Source organism: Passer montanus, unplaced genomic scaffold (genome assembly GCF_014805655.1).
Source record: "Passer montanus isolate IOZ18808 unplaced genomic scaffold, ASM1480565v1 scaffold12, whole genome shotgun sequence".
Lineage (NCBI taxonomy): Eukaryota > Metazoa > Chordata > Aves > Passeriformes > Passeridae > Passer > Passer montanus.
Window position 1 is genome coordinate 14,505,346 of NW_024358722.1, and position 16,344 is coordinate 14,521,689.

Consider the following 16,344-nt stretch of genomic DNA (forward strand, 5'->3'; position numbering starts at 1 on the left):
TAAATCAGGATACAGCTGTCCCCAGAGAACTTGATCCTGGCCAATGGGCTTTGGCAAGGAATGGTTCGCATGCAATAGCTGTGTTTTGCTGTGGATGAGTGCCTAAAGCCCAGCTTAAAGTGGTTAAGTGTTCTACTCCCCCTCACACGATGATCTCTCAATCTGATAAGTCTAGGAGAAAGGGATGCAAAAATAACTAAAAATTAGGCTTTATATATTTTTTGAAACATCTATTTTCATTATGAAAAGAAATATAGAGGGAATAGATGTACACCACCTTTTTTCTTCCATGAGGGTAAAAATTATGGGAGATAGCAGGAAGACGAAAAAATATGCTGGAAAGAGAAAGAGAGAAAAACTGCAAAATCTAGTTCATTAATCATAAAATTAAGAAATACAGTGATGATGAGAGTACCAAGAGATGCAACACAGAGTCACAGAATATGCTGCATTGGAAAAGACCCATCAGAATCAGGGAGTCCAACTCCTGGCCCTGCACAGGACATCCCAGGAGTCACACCATCAGCCTGAGAACACTGTCCAAATGCTTCTTGAACTCTGTCAGGCTTGGTGCTGTGACCGCTTCACTGGGGAACCTGTTCCAGTGGCCAACCACCCTCTGGGTGAAGAAAATTTTCCTGATATGCAACCTAAACCTGCACTGATTCAGCTTCATACCATTAATAAATAAGTAAATTAACAAATAAACTCTGTTCACTGACTCCTGAAAAATTGTCATTATCCTTAAGAAACTAGCAGTAACAAACCATTAAAGTAATGCTACAAGATTTTTATGTACTTTCAAGAAAAATAAAATGATTGAATGTTTCTATGCAGGAAAAAACAACCTTGAAAAACTAATATTTTTGTTTCAGGGATATGCAAAACATGGATGAAGAGGATCAGGAGGTACAAATGTCCACATCAACAAAATAGACTTTCACAGGGATAGAGCTACCTGGAAGGGTCCAAAAGGTGGCTGGCTGTGCAGCTCAATCACTTATTGGTGCAAAGTCTTTGTGACCAGAAAACCCTTTGACATTAGCAATTTTACTGGGCAGTGACAGTGACATCAAGTGGATACATTAGTGAATTAAACAACTGAGTTACTCTGATACATGAGAAACTGTATTGTAGTAATGATTCATCTGAAAAGTGCTTCTACCATATGACAGATTGAGAAGTGATTTGCCCTTTGAGGGACTCTTTGTGTTCATGTGTACATCATCCCCTCCCTGCATCTTCATATGAAGGGTAACTCCCACTTCATTTATTTGAACAGACAAAATGAGGAAATTTTCCAAAGAGGCTGAAAAAAGGGTAAAAATTGGAAGCTTCATCCTTCCAGATACAAATAGCAACAGTTCATGAATACAGAATTAGTTTGGGAAAACTCAGATGCATAAAATAGGGCTGCCCCAGGCTGTGCTTCTTCACAACAATGCTGTAGTACCTATTTAGTTATCCAGTAATGCCAAGCAACTCCTGATGACTTCATTATCCACAAAGTATGCATGCGTGCACCCCAAATGAGTCCACTGCAAATGTACTCGCATAATTAAATTTAGACTAAGGTACTAAAGCATTTTTATAATACATGGGGACTCTTTAATGAAAAGACTTATTTTCCTCTATGTGGGTGAAAATATTCAATTGCAAAACCTTCACAGTAGCCTTATTCTGAGATGAAAACACACCATTTTCAGCATGAGAGTGGTGGCAGTGTCTCTTTTATCTTCATCTGCCAACACCCCTGTTTCAACCGTATACTCCCATGTGACCAATACTCCCATTTCAGCCTAAGTGCCTGCCACTCAATGGAACTTTTCTTTATTAGGACATTTTTTTAGATGGTTTGTATTGCTTGCTCAGCATTGCTGGAGTAGTGCCTTGCAAGTGAAATCAACAACGATGTTCAAGTGTGTAGTGGTCTTGGTGGAAAACCCACCCTCTCTTGTGGTAGTTAAAAACAGCCTTGCATTTTGTCTTGATTTCTGTTAGCATCTGCCTGCTCACTAAAAAAGAAAACTAAGTGTTTTAAACCTAGATTGGCTGGTGAAACAAATTTGGTGACGACACAACCTTTGATGGCAAGGCCCAATAAAATGTAGTGCAGATGTCAGCAAAAGTTTTTTTACCATCTCCATTGCCTATGGCTTGCACCACACAGGCAGTGTGTGAATATCTCTTTGATTTATGTGGATCAAAGTCTACAGAAATGCAAAATCTTGCATTAGAGCAAAGCATCCTCATGTTTCCCTCATGGAAGGTGCGGCAATGAGGAGCTGCACTGCCAGTCACCAGCATTCTCCAGGTTTTAAGCAAACATCTCCAGACACTCTTGCCTTGCCCAGGTTGTACAGAGGTGCCATAGTGATTTCCCACTATCTCCATACTTACTAGAGCCATTCCTAGGACAAGGTTAATTCTTTTGTGAGAAGTTTAGGTCTTTTCCGTTATGATGAATCTTTGCTCTCTGGTCTTCTCCAAGGTACCAGTCAAAGTCCCCTGGGAGACTCACAGGAGAAGAGATTTTCTTCACTTCAGGTTGCCCTGTGCAGCTAGAGTGGCTCCCTACCTTGTTCCCTTTTGGCATGAGAGTACACACAAAAGCAGATGAGAGTGCCAACAAAGAAAGGACTTTATGTTTTGACTGGTGCCATGATGACTCTTTCATTCAGCTTTCATCCTTAGAAACAGCATTGCCTTAGATAGCACATCTGCTGTAAAAGAATAAATATCTGTCTTTGCCTACTTCTGTACATACATCCTCTGTCTCCTCAGAGGCTTGTGCTCCTCATCACAGAGGTGCCCAATCTTTGCTGAAGCAAAGTGACTACACTGAAAATCAATAGCAGAGCTAAGCACACTAATACCCTCTGTGTGCTTCAGCTTCCAAGACCAATCATCTGCTCTTGAGGAAATGCTGAGAGGAAATTAGAAATATTTCAAAAAAACCCACACCTTTATAAATTATTGTGACTGTATCACTGCTGCAGATGCACAAGTGAAAGTAGGACTTAATATTCTTCATCACTTCAGAAAAAGCTTTAGGCAAGTGCACAGTACGTCTTACCTTACTGTTGACAAGTACCTTGTAAAGGAATTTCTTTATGAAAGAGCATGGAGAAAAACAGAATGCAAATCCTGCAGTAAATAAATCTGAGATTACTTGCTTTATGAGCTATTTATATTTCTGAAGGGAAAAAAAATTAAAGAGGAGAAACAATTTTCTGTCGTAGAACTGCAAACCTTTTGCTCGAATGCTTTCAAGACCAGTGCTAACATTCCCTATTCAAACCTGAATGAACAGGCTTTCTTCCCTAAAAAAACCATTGTAATGTAGCTAGGCCAGGAAAACACTGAGAAGCCAAAACATTTGTATAAGTTCAGTGTAACTGAAGAACAATTAGTACACAAGTAAATAATAGAGTGTGCTAATGCAATGTAAACCTGCATGAGATCGGTATTCTGTAGTACAGATTTCACGTCAATGTCAAAGAAAGAATATGCCTAACAATTAGAGTTTGTGATGCTGTCACTGGAGGAAAGGATTTCATTGCATGTCTACAGGGATTGTCTTATCAGGCCATTTGGATGCAAGATCGTGATGGTAAAACTATTCCACTGTATGCCTAGCCCCTCTGACTATTGCATTACAATGCTGTCAGGGTGCTGGGGCATAAAGATTTTACTGCAATCATTCTGAAGCTAATAGGTCCAGATACGATGATCTCAGTGTAGCTAGTTTTCCCAATAAATTTAAAAGAAGAAACATAAAAAGAACTGAAAAATCCAAAAACAATACTGAAGGTTATTAAGTTTTGAGAAGGGCACTCCAATTTAGTGAGGTGCATAAGCTCAGAATCTTCCATATTATTATAATATCAGTTGGGTCATGAGACTCTGGGATATGATGCATGCAGTTGGAATGGAAAATCCTAATTTATCAGATATTCTAAATGTTCTGGTTTTGAGCTACTGTGGCATTTGCACACAGGTAGCTGTAGTATTCCTAGAGGTCCTGAAGGGAACACCATACATCATCCTGAAATCTTCCTCAGATGTCAAATGTTTAATTGTTTCTATTAGCTGCTTTAATGCTCTATTCATACAGGGTTAAAGTTGACTAATGGGGTTGCATACCCTTTTGGAATCACCAATACATCTGTATCCCCATTTTTAAAGACAAAAACGTTAAGCTAAAGTATGTACCATCCCTGCCTCAAAGCCCTAGGTCTGCCCCCAGACTCGAGAAAAGTACAGCTAACGGGGGTGTGTACGCTTGCTGCAGCCACGGCATGTGTCTGATACACCATCCCCTTGGCAACCCCTTGTCTCATTTATCTTCCTGAATGCTCAGCTAACCTTCTCTATCTTGTAGGCAGCTGCTCTGATTGGCACAGATGTTAATTAAACTAGGTAGTAACAGAGCACACGCTGGAAAGGCGGCCCTCGGAGCTGAAAGGGATCCTCGTTCGCACCACTGCCCCACTGCTGTTCTTAGTCATGTGCAGTGTGGAAGGAGGGTAGAAAAAATAACCTCATCCATGTTCCATGTTCCTGAAGTCGTGTAACAGTCTCATGATGGCAGAAGAAGGGGCAGGGCAAGCACCAACTGGTGGCAACAGGCAGCAAATGGAGATTACTGGAGAGCTGGAGACCAGTGGACAAAACATTGCTAATCGCTAACACTGACCTAAGTTAAAGTTCTGTTTTCTCTGCCCATTGACAGCAATTTTCTTTTTCCTCATTTGAGCACTGTGATCTTTCATGTTGCTCAGAGTATTCTTTCAGGCTGAAATGTGCCATGAGGATATGAAACAAAGTTAAAATTATAAGAAACAGGCTAATGCATCCTTCAACCCTATTTGCTTTTCTTAAATTTTTCATCCAATATTCTGGAAATTTTCCCCCTAGAAATTTTCACAGTGACTTTCCTAGTTATTGTAGAAAATCACAGCTATAAGGTAGTCCTAGCTGTGAGAAAGACAAATCAGGAAGTTTCCCCTGAAAATCCCCTGAAAAACCACTCTACTGGAACACCCATTCACAGAACACTGCAAAGGGCAGGATGAACTCCCAGGACATGCTGATACAGGAATTTTGTTGGACATAGTACATTTTAAGACCCTATGCTTACTCCAATTTCAATAAATCCCTATCCGATTCTCTCATCTATAGGAGAGCACTGGTCTTCCTGCACCTGCTTATTTCACATCAAGCTGTGCTGCAGATGCAACCAGAACCTTAAATTTTAAAAGTTTTGTCTGCTGCAAAAAGTTGATAAAAATTAGATACTGGATAAGAGTGATTGAAACCAGGTATATCACACTCAGCTTGAATCTATCACTGAACATTCAAGCAAAGTGAAAAAATAATTCCTGGATGCCACTTGTTTCTTTGAGGGTGTCATGAGAATTCCTCCCTCAAATGGCTGAGTTTTTACTTCAGATCTGAATAATCACAGAGATTTTTCAGAACTGAGAAAATCTGTGAATTGTGCATTTAAATAGAAATGGTTTGCTATGATAAAGGAAATGTATTTGATATAATTTTTACTAACTGCTTTAGATTCACTTTAGGTTCCAGATAAGATTAAAAATAGGACCAGAAACTAGCCTGTTTAAACAGATACTGCAAGTTTGATTGCAGAGGGACCAGACCCCTCTGCAATCAAAGCTGTGAGTAATGAGCAGGGATTCTCTATATTCCCAGGTAAGAAACTGCCTGCTGACAACTCTGCAGCTGCTGGTCAGTCTTCCCTCTCATCAGTCCTCTCTGTTCTGCAGGACACTGCAGCTCCAGAAGTGCTCTCTTTCCCATGGTGTGTAACCTGAATACTTAAGGCTGTAAAAGGTCTCGGAGGATGTAACCAGGCTCAAGTCATTACCCCTCTCCCCAGCCAACACACTGCTTAAGAACTTTATGCTCTGTTTGCCTTAATCCTCACTGGTGCCGTTAGTTGTGTCGTGCCTCCCCTTGCCTTCTCCTACCAGTTGTGATTTAAAACACATCAGAATATGACCCAATTTTATAGTCACAGTGGGCTGTTTGCCGCACACAGAGCAGGTAGGAAGCTTCTCTAAGCTCCCTGTCTTTGTGAATCAAAAAATCATATAATTGGTCTCACATCCTGCGCCAAGCTCATATGAACTGAACATTAGACAAAGTAAAGAAACAGTGCTACCATTACAGTATTAAGAGTACAGTCCTGGCTCTGTGTGCCTGCACTTGAAGTACAAACATTATATAGGTAGCACTGAGTATCAGTTTATTCTATTTCCAAAATTTAATTAAATAATAATAAAAAATTCTTTCGATCTACCTAAACTACTGCTTTTCCAAGACATTCTTAATTAACAGCCATGCTCCTGTACTATTCTCCTGTTTGGTGCCATCATCGTACAGTTCCTGTAGCTGGTGAAACTGTTCAGTTTAATTTCATGGTTTCATATTTTTCAAACAGAACGCAGAAGAAAAAAGGAAGACACTACCTAGGACCTGAAACCAACACTAAAGCCCAGTCAGTATATATCAGAACTTCATGATTAATAAGTTTCAGCTCCCTTGTAAAGGGCTTAAACCATTTATTCCTATTTCATTGCCAGAAAAATCTCAATGTTCTTGTATTAAATATAATATATATTAATATATATTTTTTCCTGAGTGTGTTCCAAAAACAGCCCATCAGCTTTAAGAAGCACTTGTTGATGCCTCCACCATATGACAGCATTTGTTTGAAGTATTTGCATGCCATATAGTTCAGAGTACCTTCTTTTTTCCAGGCAACAGCTAAAAATTTTACTACAGCATTAGGAAATTTTAATGACTGTTAAAAGGTTCCCTAATGACTATAATAAAGGACAATATTTTATTGATGTCAGCAACTAGCAGTTGACTTATGCAGTACTACTTTTTAATCTTCTGGCTTGCTGTGTTCTTATATATCTCTGCTCCAATTCTTAGAGCAAAACCTGATGCATCTCAGCTGTGATTTAATGGATTTACTCATAGAGCTAAAGAAGTCAATGCTGAAGTTACTTAATAAGTGCCGTCTCTTCAGTGCATATTCAATTTTTCACACTCTTTTCATGCTCATGGTCATTTTCTTTTAGACAGTTGTCTGTGACCCTGTACAATGCCTCCCCTGGGCTGGAAATACAAAGCCTCATTGTTTATGCCACAGTTAGTTTGACAGGGCATCAGCAGAAGGTCCAAAATCTAATTCCTGGGTAAAGAAGACATCCCAGGCTTGGGTGCTCAGTTCATTTGATTGCCATATACTTTGGTAACAGAAATTCAAGCATGAGTTTGTTACCACTTGGTGCTCTTTCCTTAGTCTATGGAAGTGCCTGTGTTGGTCTATCAGGACATCCTGGAAGCCTACAAAGAGAAAGGTAGAAAGCCTTTGAAAGACTGCAAAAGATCATGGAATCAAGTCAGCTATTTTTTCTTGAATATACCCACGCCGTAAGGAAATGTGATGTGACTGGGGTTCTGGTATATTTACACTTCTGATTTATTGTATGACCTTGGGCAAGTCACTCATCCCTTTTGTGCCTTTGTTTCTGTATCTCCATTACAGAAATAATAATTACATTTTCTGCTTCACATGGTTCTTCTGAGTGTTTAGTGTTATCAATACACGATGCTTCACAAAATAGTGGAATTATTTTAATAAATATGTCAATCTGGAATAACTGTTGACAACAACAAATTCAGAACCAGTTCTCACAGCAGTTCTTAGGCCTGTCCTCATGATCCCAGGCATCTATCTGAGAAAAAAAAAAAGCTCTTAAAGAGTTGTATTATCAATGAAAGGCAGTAGTATCAAAGCCCCAGGGTTGTCTGGCCTCTAAATGCTAATGCAAGAAGGTAACACAGATGCATGGCTGGAGCAATCCCTATTAACTGAGTGAGAGAGAGCTAGCAGGGGAAAAACCTAACACACTGACTGGCTCCAAGCCCTGGCTGGGTTGGTGGTGGCACAGCAGAGCACAGCCCATTTAAATCACACTGCCCTCTCACGTAAATCCTCGCAGAATGCTGAAACCGTGCTACTTTTGATCATTCACTTGATTACTCCAACTGGTCAAAACAGGGTTTGGGGCATACCTTGCACGTAGCAGATGAAGGATGGAAAGGGTGTAGGCACAAAGGTTTCCTACACAGATGTCCGACAGTTCCTTACAACTTATTAGCGGACTTCTCTGGTCCTCGCAGAGACTAGGAGAGAGCAAATTAACAGAAGCAATTAATTACTCACATGTAAGCTGCTGGACTCAATCCGGGGGAATGGAGAGGACGACAATCCACGAGGTCAGAATGGAGCCTTAATGAGCCCTTCTGGCCCTAGACCCTGTGACTATTCAATTAGGCACGAGACCTCGCTGCGTGCCAAAAGGCCTTTCTCCCCAGCCTCCGGAGCTGTGGCACCTCATGCCAAGCCACAGACCTTGCCCTGGAAGTCTGCGCCGGCGTTAAACGCCGGGTAGTTGGACTGCTCTGGATCTCAGCCTTGAAATGAGGGCAAGCAAGTGACAGCCCAGCACAACTGCAGCTGCTCTTCACTTCAGTCTTGCCTTTAAGCACATTGTGTTTTGTCGTCTTAAATTACAGTAAAATTGCAGTCAGCTGGGTAAACCCAAAGGCCCGTGTTGTTCTTTGCTGGTTTCTGCCATTCACAGAGCTTTCTCTCATGCACACTTATAGTTACTAAAAAATGCTTAAACACTGCAATGTTCATCTGAAGGCAGGGACTTTTGTGTTTAAATAAAGACCCAGCTGATTTTTTAATATCCATTTTATCTTTCACCTGCCTCACAAGTCTCCTTCAAAATGATCCCTTTCTAAGTGATTAATTTTCCATGAGAAGATGCTAACACCAGGACAGTGCAAAAATAAATATCAGAAAAGAGCAAGCAAAAGGGAATGTGTCACATACTGACTACAGGGAAACAGTGCAAAACATCTAATCACAGCAGTGCCAGGAAACTTGAACCTGTCCAAAAGGATCCAGTGCTCTCAATGTTTAATTGCTGTTGATGGCTGCTGGTCAGTCATGCATGACAATGTGTGTGTCACGCTGCTTCCTGCCTATGTTCATTCCTGTCAGCCTTCACTCCAGGTGACGAGTACAGCTTCTCTGACCAGGGGAGAGAGAGAGAGAGAGAGGGAGAGGGAAAAAAGGGCCCTCAGAGACACAAAGCAATATGTACCCAAATAACCCACCAGGAACAGAGTGCCAGAAATGGACAGCAAAGGCCAGCTTTTATCAACTTCTCTACCTCTCCTTATTTATGCTTAAAACAAACAACACAAAACCAAACCAAAACCAACCAAACAGAAAACAACAACAACAAAAAACCCCCAACAAAACAAAAAGTGTGGCATCTGTAACTGACAGTATTCCAACTGGCAAGTCTCAGGTCTCCTGTTTGCTTGATTATATGTTTGAACACATGCTTGGGGCTGCATGAAGCAATTTGAATTACAATCGGGTAGCAATGAAAAGTATCTTTTTTGGGGAACTGGAGCTTTATAAACCTCTTCCTTGAGCTAATAAGAGAAAGGTAGGGGAAATATAGCAGAAGTAACTTAAAATGTCTAGAAATTGTATAACAGCTTTCCACTGCTTTCTTAAAGTGATTGTTTAATGGTTTATGTATCTGGGCCCAGATTCAGCAAAGCACTTAAGCATACATTTAACTTTAAGTACGTGAGTGATCTCATCCTTATTCAGCAAAACCCTTAAATAAAGGCTTAATTTTTAGCCTATGCTTAGCTGTGTTGCTGTAGCAGGGCCTCATCACACACTTCTGCATCCTGCTGTGTCTGTCATATAATTAGAATGAGTGCTGCTCTTTTACCTCATCCATTGCTCTCTTCTTTTCACAACAACAATCATTATTTTGTCATTAATTTCCTTTTGCTTTGTGCAAAACTGATGCCTGGGAGTCAATACATTCCTTAAACATCCAGAACCTATCTGCTCATTCCCATTCCACTTCAGATCCATCTGCAGTTGAAGTCAGAGTGAGTCCTGCTGCGGTCTCCAGTGGGAACTGGGTCAGATGTGTTGCAGCATGAACATGGACTGAGTTGTCTGAGAATGGGAAAGGGAGGTTTTTTCTGCAACGAAAGCACAGTAACAAGGCTTTAGCTGATTCAAAATTGATCCAACTTCAGCTGAGGTTGGGATGCTTTGAGGAAGGAACTAAAACATCATTTCTGGACCACGACATTTCAAGCAATTGGGAGATAGTAGATGATGTTAGTTTTGATGATGTAATCGTTTTACAATCATCTTGTTATTCTCTATGTGTACTGCTTTCATTCATCTCCAGTAAGTGGGAAATGAAGGTAGAATACAAAGCAGGGAGAAGAGCTTGTTTCACATGATGTTTCTGGATCATTTGAAGATGTTCCTTATTGCAATTTCCACCCTTTCCATATCCGCACCTAACCACCAGTGGGAGTCAGGAAGGCTGTTCAATTTCATTTATGATAAGGATGATGATAATAATAATGTTTAAGTGCTAATACACAGATCTAAATTGACAAATGCTGTGTGGGGAGGTCAGTCCACTTTATTTTTCCTGAATCGGCTTCTTTTAGCTTTAATGTTTGGAACAACTTGACTTCCTTTGGCATCACAAAGGAGAGTCTATGGGTTTTCAAACTATTGTTATTATTACTACTACTACTAAAGAGATGATATGGACAAAGAGAGCAAGAGGTGCACAAGGAAGAATAGCTCTACTCAATTTATGTTATTTAATATATGTGGTCATTCTTTTTTATCACAGATTGAAAAGTGGTAGCAAATAACTCACTAAAGAATTCCTGGGGTACATTCAATTGTCACAATTTCTATGTTCAGAAGTGCCATGGATGGAAAATAAAAACATAAATAAGTAGTTTTGCAAGAGCAGAACTAATGAAGCCCTGTGTCTCATAATTAATTGTGAGCTACAGTTGAAGCTTTTCCCTGGGGTGGGGCACATATGGTCCATCTCTCACACTCTCTGAGAAATATATAGATAGATATACTGCATGGATTCTTTATGGTTAATAATGCATGAACTCACTGCAGTCTTGTTGTTAGGCAGGCTCCTTATCCTATGTATTTTCTTCACCATCCTCCTCCTTCTATCCTTTCACAACAAGTATAACATTTTATTTTAATCTTAAACATTACTTCTCTGCCAAATTAGTCTGAAGTCACAAAAGAGATTAAAACCTGAATAGGTTAAACTATACACATGCTAAAATGTATGTCAAATACACTATATATACAAACATGCAAACTGTGTGACTGAATAAGCCTTACCCCTTTATGAAAGGTGGCTCCCAATTGTATACGACACCAGTAGATATTTATTTTCATAACATGTAAAAGCAAAAGGAAAGTACTATAATTTAATCCTTGCCCTTTTTTGGCATCCTCTCTTGTAAAGGAGAAGTCACCAACACACATGAGAACTTCAACAGAGATAAGCTAAATGAGCTCAACAAGAAACTACAAACTCACTGCCAGCATAGGAACATGCCATGAAGTCAAGTCTGTGAAGTTCAGGTTTGGAATGCATTATGGATTCTGAAGAAAAGCTCAGACTATACTGAAGTGCATGCTGGCACTGAAGAACTTTGTCATATAGGGCCCTTTCCTTTCTCTTCTGCAGGAATGTTAATTATATGAAGCATTAAAAGGCATTGTTCCTAACTGTGGTGATTTTCAGAAAACGGGAACTGTGAAAACAGGATTATCAAACCATTGGAAACTTAGAACCACTTTTGAAGTTCAGGCCACATAATGACTGTGTGTAGGGGAGGATGCAGCAAATCGCTTGGAACCTGGCCTTGAATAAGATAGCCAAAAAAGCTCATGTAAAATTAATCAGCAGCCTTCCTTTTCATTTTAAATGCAACCAAAGCCCAAATGCTGGAATAAATACATTCAGTATACAGACAGAATTTTCATAAATCAGCCATGCTTATCCATATCCTTTGTACTTTGTAACCATTAGACATACACTCTATCGAACATAATGTTTCCTAAGATCCCTGGTGGCTTCAGTATTAATCTGAATTCTGTAATTCTACTGTCAAGTTTAAATTACAGATCTGACCACAAACTCATTAGAAAATATACTGCTCGATTCTGTGCTTCTCTTGTCCTGTTTTCATATTTTTTGGGAAAAAAAAAAAGGAAGAAGAAGAAGAAATAAAAAAGGGAAAAGTTGCCATTTCTCTTGCAAAAAGACTGATCTCTATGATGTGGCAATGAGCCAAATTTATTTTAGGAAGTGTTGAAAAAAGAAAAAGGATACATCTTGATCTAATCCATAACTAACATAAATAGGATGTTTGATGATATATATTTATAACAATTATGTACCACATTTATTTATTTATATTTTATGTAAAGGAGGAAAGCTTAATTCTCTTAACTACCAGGGGGCAAGTATAATCTGTCCAGAGGAAAGCACAGTATGGCCAGACAAAATGATAGCTCTCTCACACTGCTCTGTCATTGTAACTAAGCCCTGACATGAAAGCCTTAAGGGTGTGGTAAAAAGGACTGCCCTCCAGTGTGCTGAAAGGAAACTTCAGCATCCTTGCTCATTCGTTTTTTGTATAAAAACTGACAGATGTGTCAAAGGTGTGATAGTTTTGTGAATAAGTAATAAGTCCTGACAAGTTGGACCTTATCATCCCTTCAGCCTAAGGTGAGGAAGGAGCCTGGGGTAATAGCAGGGGCAACAGAAAAGCCCTGGATGGGACTTGCGGGATGGCTTGCCTCACTGGTCTGTGCTCCTGCTGGTACAAAATGGATTTAATGACAAATCTGATCAAATTCATGCCTGGTGTAATTTCAGAGAGGTCAGTGGTGTTACACCAGGGGAAGCATCAGTCCTTGGTGTTTATTTAGGGATGATGGCAGAAGCTTTGGAATAAGAGCAGCGCAACTAAGCCATGAGCTCCCTTCCCCTCAGCAGCATGGTGTGCATACTTCACACGAAGGGCAGCTGGTTATCAGAGTCATGTATGAGTACTTTGTCAAAACCTGTTTCAACATGGCTCACAGAGAAACTGCAATTACTGCACTCGGCCAGTGTGACCCTTAGATGCCTTTCCCAAGGCACTGTCAGATCCACCCGAAATCTCTTTCCAAACAAAAGCAAACCAAGATTCTTCTCTGTGCAATATCTAGGTCATATTACAGGAGATTTACATTCAAGTGGAAGAAAAGAAAGGAGATTGTAATATATGTATTTGTGAAGCAAAAGGTTTGCCTTTCTGCAGGGATAGCAAAGCTCATATTTACAATGCATAGACTTGCAAAGATCACTAGTGCAATGAGAAACATACATGAGGAAAGCAGGAATTCCAGATGGAAGGGAGCATATCCGAATGAGGATGCGAAAATGTTTTTACAAAAAAATACTCATAGTCTCGGTATGTGATTTTCATAAGCTTTCATCAGAAGGAAATAAACCAATATGGAAATGACAGCTGAGATACTTAAGAACATGATTAACTCTCCAGCTTGGGGGAAAAATAAAGAATTTGGTAAATTGTACTGCTACTTAGATTCCCTTATCTATGTATTTTTTCACTCAGGTATGCAATAAACCAGGAAAATCTAATATAACATTCCAGATTATGGGAAAAAGGAAAAAAAATCAGATCAGGTTAACATATTGCTATTATACATACAACATATATAGGCCAAATAGACAAAGAATGAGAGAACAGGATACGGTGTAAGAGTGTGCTGTACAATGGCATTGACTTTGCAGGTGATGGATGGTAGTAAGACACACAACCTCAGGGATAGATGAAACTGGGACATGTGGAAAGCAAAAATCCCAGAAGCATGAGAGGGGACTGCAGGAATAGCATGGCAGTGAAGGACATTTGTTGAAGAAGTCGGGAGAAGGTCAGAGGCAAGAGCCAGGCATTGTAGGAAAGAACACAGAGCCCAGTTTCCTGAGTGCAATGCAGCAGGAAACGGGTTCTGGAAAGGGTGTGGGGTTACCAAATATATGTGATGGGCACAGAGATCTGAAATACTGCACAATGAGGCCAGACAAGTGGTGGCAGATGGGTTTGGACTGGGGATAACAGTCTATTCCACATTTTGCCAACTTCTTCTAACTATTACACACACTCCCTCCCCCCCACTTCTTTATGTTTTAAATTGCTTCAGCTCTGTCTTTCATCTTTTTTCTTTCTCCTAAGGCCTGAAATACGATGCCTGCTATGAACACTGTCTTCTTTTGACATTTTCACTCCCTGATAATGCTGCAAGCTAGCCTTGAATTTTAAAAAGTGGCATGCATGCACACACTCAAGCACTCCCACTCTGAGGCTGTCATTCTCATCAAACATCTGGAAATCTCTTTGCCAGAGTGCTACTGCCAAATGCTCCTGCCTCATCCAGGCAGAATTGTGCTTCCCCTACAGGGTAAGCAAGAAGTACTTGAGTGCAGATTTACAGCTGTTGATGTGGCAGCACTGAAGTCTTGTGCAGCAGCTCAGATCTCCTTATTTATGGTTTTAACTCTCAGAGGAGTTTGGTTAGAGAGCAGATTGGATGTGGACATCCAAAGCCTTCTTGCAGCCTGAGGATTCCTTCCTTTTCCTTTTATTTCTAGCATCTTTCCTGTCCAGCCCTTCATAACTCTGGCCAAACACAGATGGCTGTAATTCCCTCAGACTCTGAGGAAAGCATCAGCCTCAGTACTAAGACCTCACTGGGCCAAGTACCACAAGATTTCAACTCCTAGCCCAGGGGAAGAAGAAATGGAGGATCAGATTTCGAGGCATCTAAGCGCCTCAATCCCATCCCCTTTCCAAAGCAGTCCCTGAGCTGAAGAAAATTCCATTTCAGGCAGGACAAATGAAGCTGGTAACAAATATTGCCTTGTCCTAGGTCATAGGAATAAGTCCTGTTATCCTGACTTCCTCCCCTGCCAAAAAATAATTAGGGAAATGAGAGGGAAGGATGGCAGGGAGGTGGCATTAAGGCTGTGAGGTAAAAGAGTTGGAAAGATACACGTGGAGAAATAAGAGAAAGAGATTGTATCCAGTCCAAAAAGATCCTGTTCTGGATAGTGAGAAAAGCAGAGGAAGAGCAATGGGAAATGAACAGAACTGAGACAAAATATCAAGTCACCTGCAGAGACATAGCAGAACAGTAAATAAAAATAAAAAAGCCTTTCTTGTACTTTCCATAACATTGGGACTAGCATCTAGGATTCCCAATGCAAAGCCCAGACACTGCTGTTTCCTTACTAGCCTAAATAACTTAAGAGAAATTTTGCATCTTGGCTAAGACATTCAGCATGCTGGTGTGCAGACCAGAAATAGTCAATTTCTAAAGGATTTTCCCCAAGAGGAGCAAAGCTTGCACACCAGGACACAGAGAGGCATTTGACAGCACAGCACGGAAGGGGAAACTGACTATTCCGTCCCTATTAGGACAGCTGGAAGTTACAGTAAATGGGCTATTGAGAACAATGGGTTGGAGCCAATGGAAAGGCAACTTCCAAACATTTCAATTTAAAGGTCTCTCAGCTATGGAAAATGATTGCCATGGGGCTTTGTTTCAGGTTGAGGCACCAGGGAAAGTGCATTTAGAAAGCATGACAGTCCATTTAGCAGGCATCCCTCAGCCATAGGCACAGATTCGCTCCACAAACGCTTGGTTGTGGGCACGCCTAATCTGCATCCAACTTGGAGAAAAAACACTACGAAAAGGCAAGGAGTTTTTAGCGAAGTTTCAGTGGTAAAGCTCCACACAGTCATCTCCTCATACAAAACAAAACAAAACCAAAAAAAACCCCCAAAAAAACCAAACCCCCCCCCCCCCAAAAAAAAAAAAAGAAACGAAAAAACCAAGCCAAGCCAAGCCAAACCAAAAAACCTGAATGTGTAAGAGCTGTTAGTTACTGCTGTGCTGTTTAGTGGTTGTCAGTCCAGCCTCAGGAAATATGACTGAGGGCTATGGTGCCTTCAGTCCTGATGATGGAAAGAACAAAACGTGTATTTATTTACAGTGTTATTTTAACTGCTGAACAGCTAGAATAAAATTAAGACACTCAGACCTTTTTTTCTCTAAGCGTTTATAAACTGCATTAGTGCTCCAGCTATGTGTTTATCTTTCAGAAAGAGCATGAACAAAACCAGCAGACAAATAACCCATAAATGTTGAAAAAGCGAAGTGTCAATAAATTGTTTGAATTTGGGCAGTCCACTCATTTGACTTAGAAATGAACATCTGAACTAAAGGAGGCTAAAGCTATGATTTCTCTAAGGCCCAAGGAGAGATGC

At 40.4% G+C, this 16,344-nt stretch overlaps 1 long non-coding RNA gene across 1 annotated transcript; it reads right to left on the minus strand.

The window, feature by feature from the left end:
• Positions 1–2,641: 2,641 nt before the first annotated feature.
• LOC120497024 lies at positions 2,642–9,883 on the minus strand. Its single transcript, XR_005626412.1, has 4 exons — positions 9,873–9,883; positions 8,119–8,229; positions 7,322–7,386; positions 2,642–2,723 (listed from the first exon to the last, which is right to left on the minus strand). It is a non-coding gene; the product is annotated as an uncharacterized LOC120497024 (long non-coding RNA).
• Between the last annotated feature and the right edge of the window lie 6,461 nt (positions 9,884–16,344).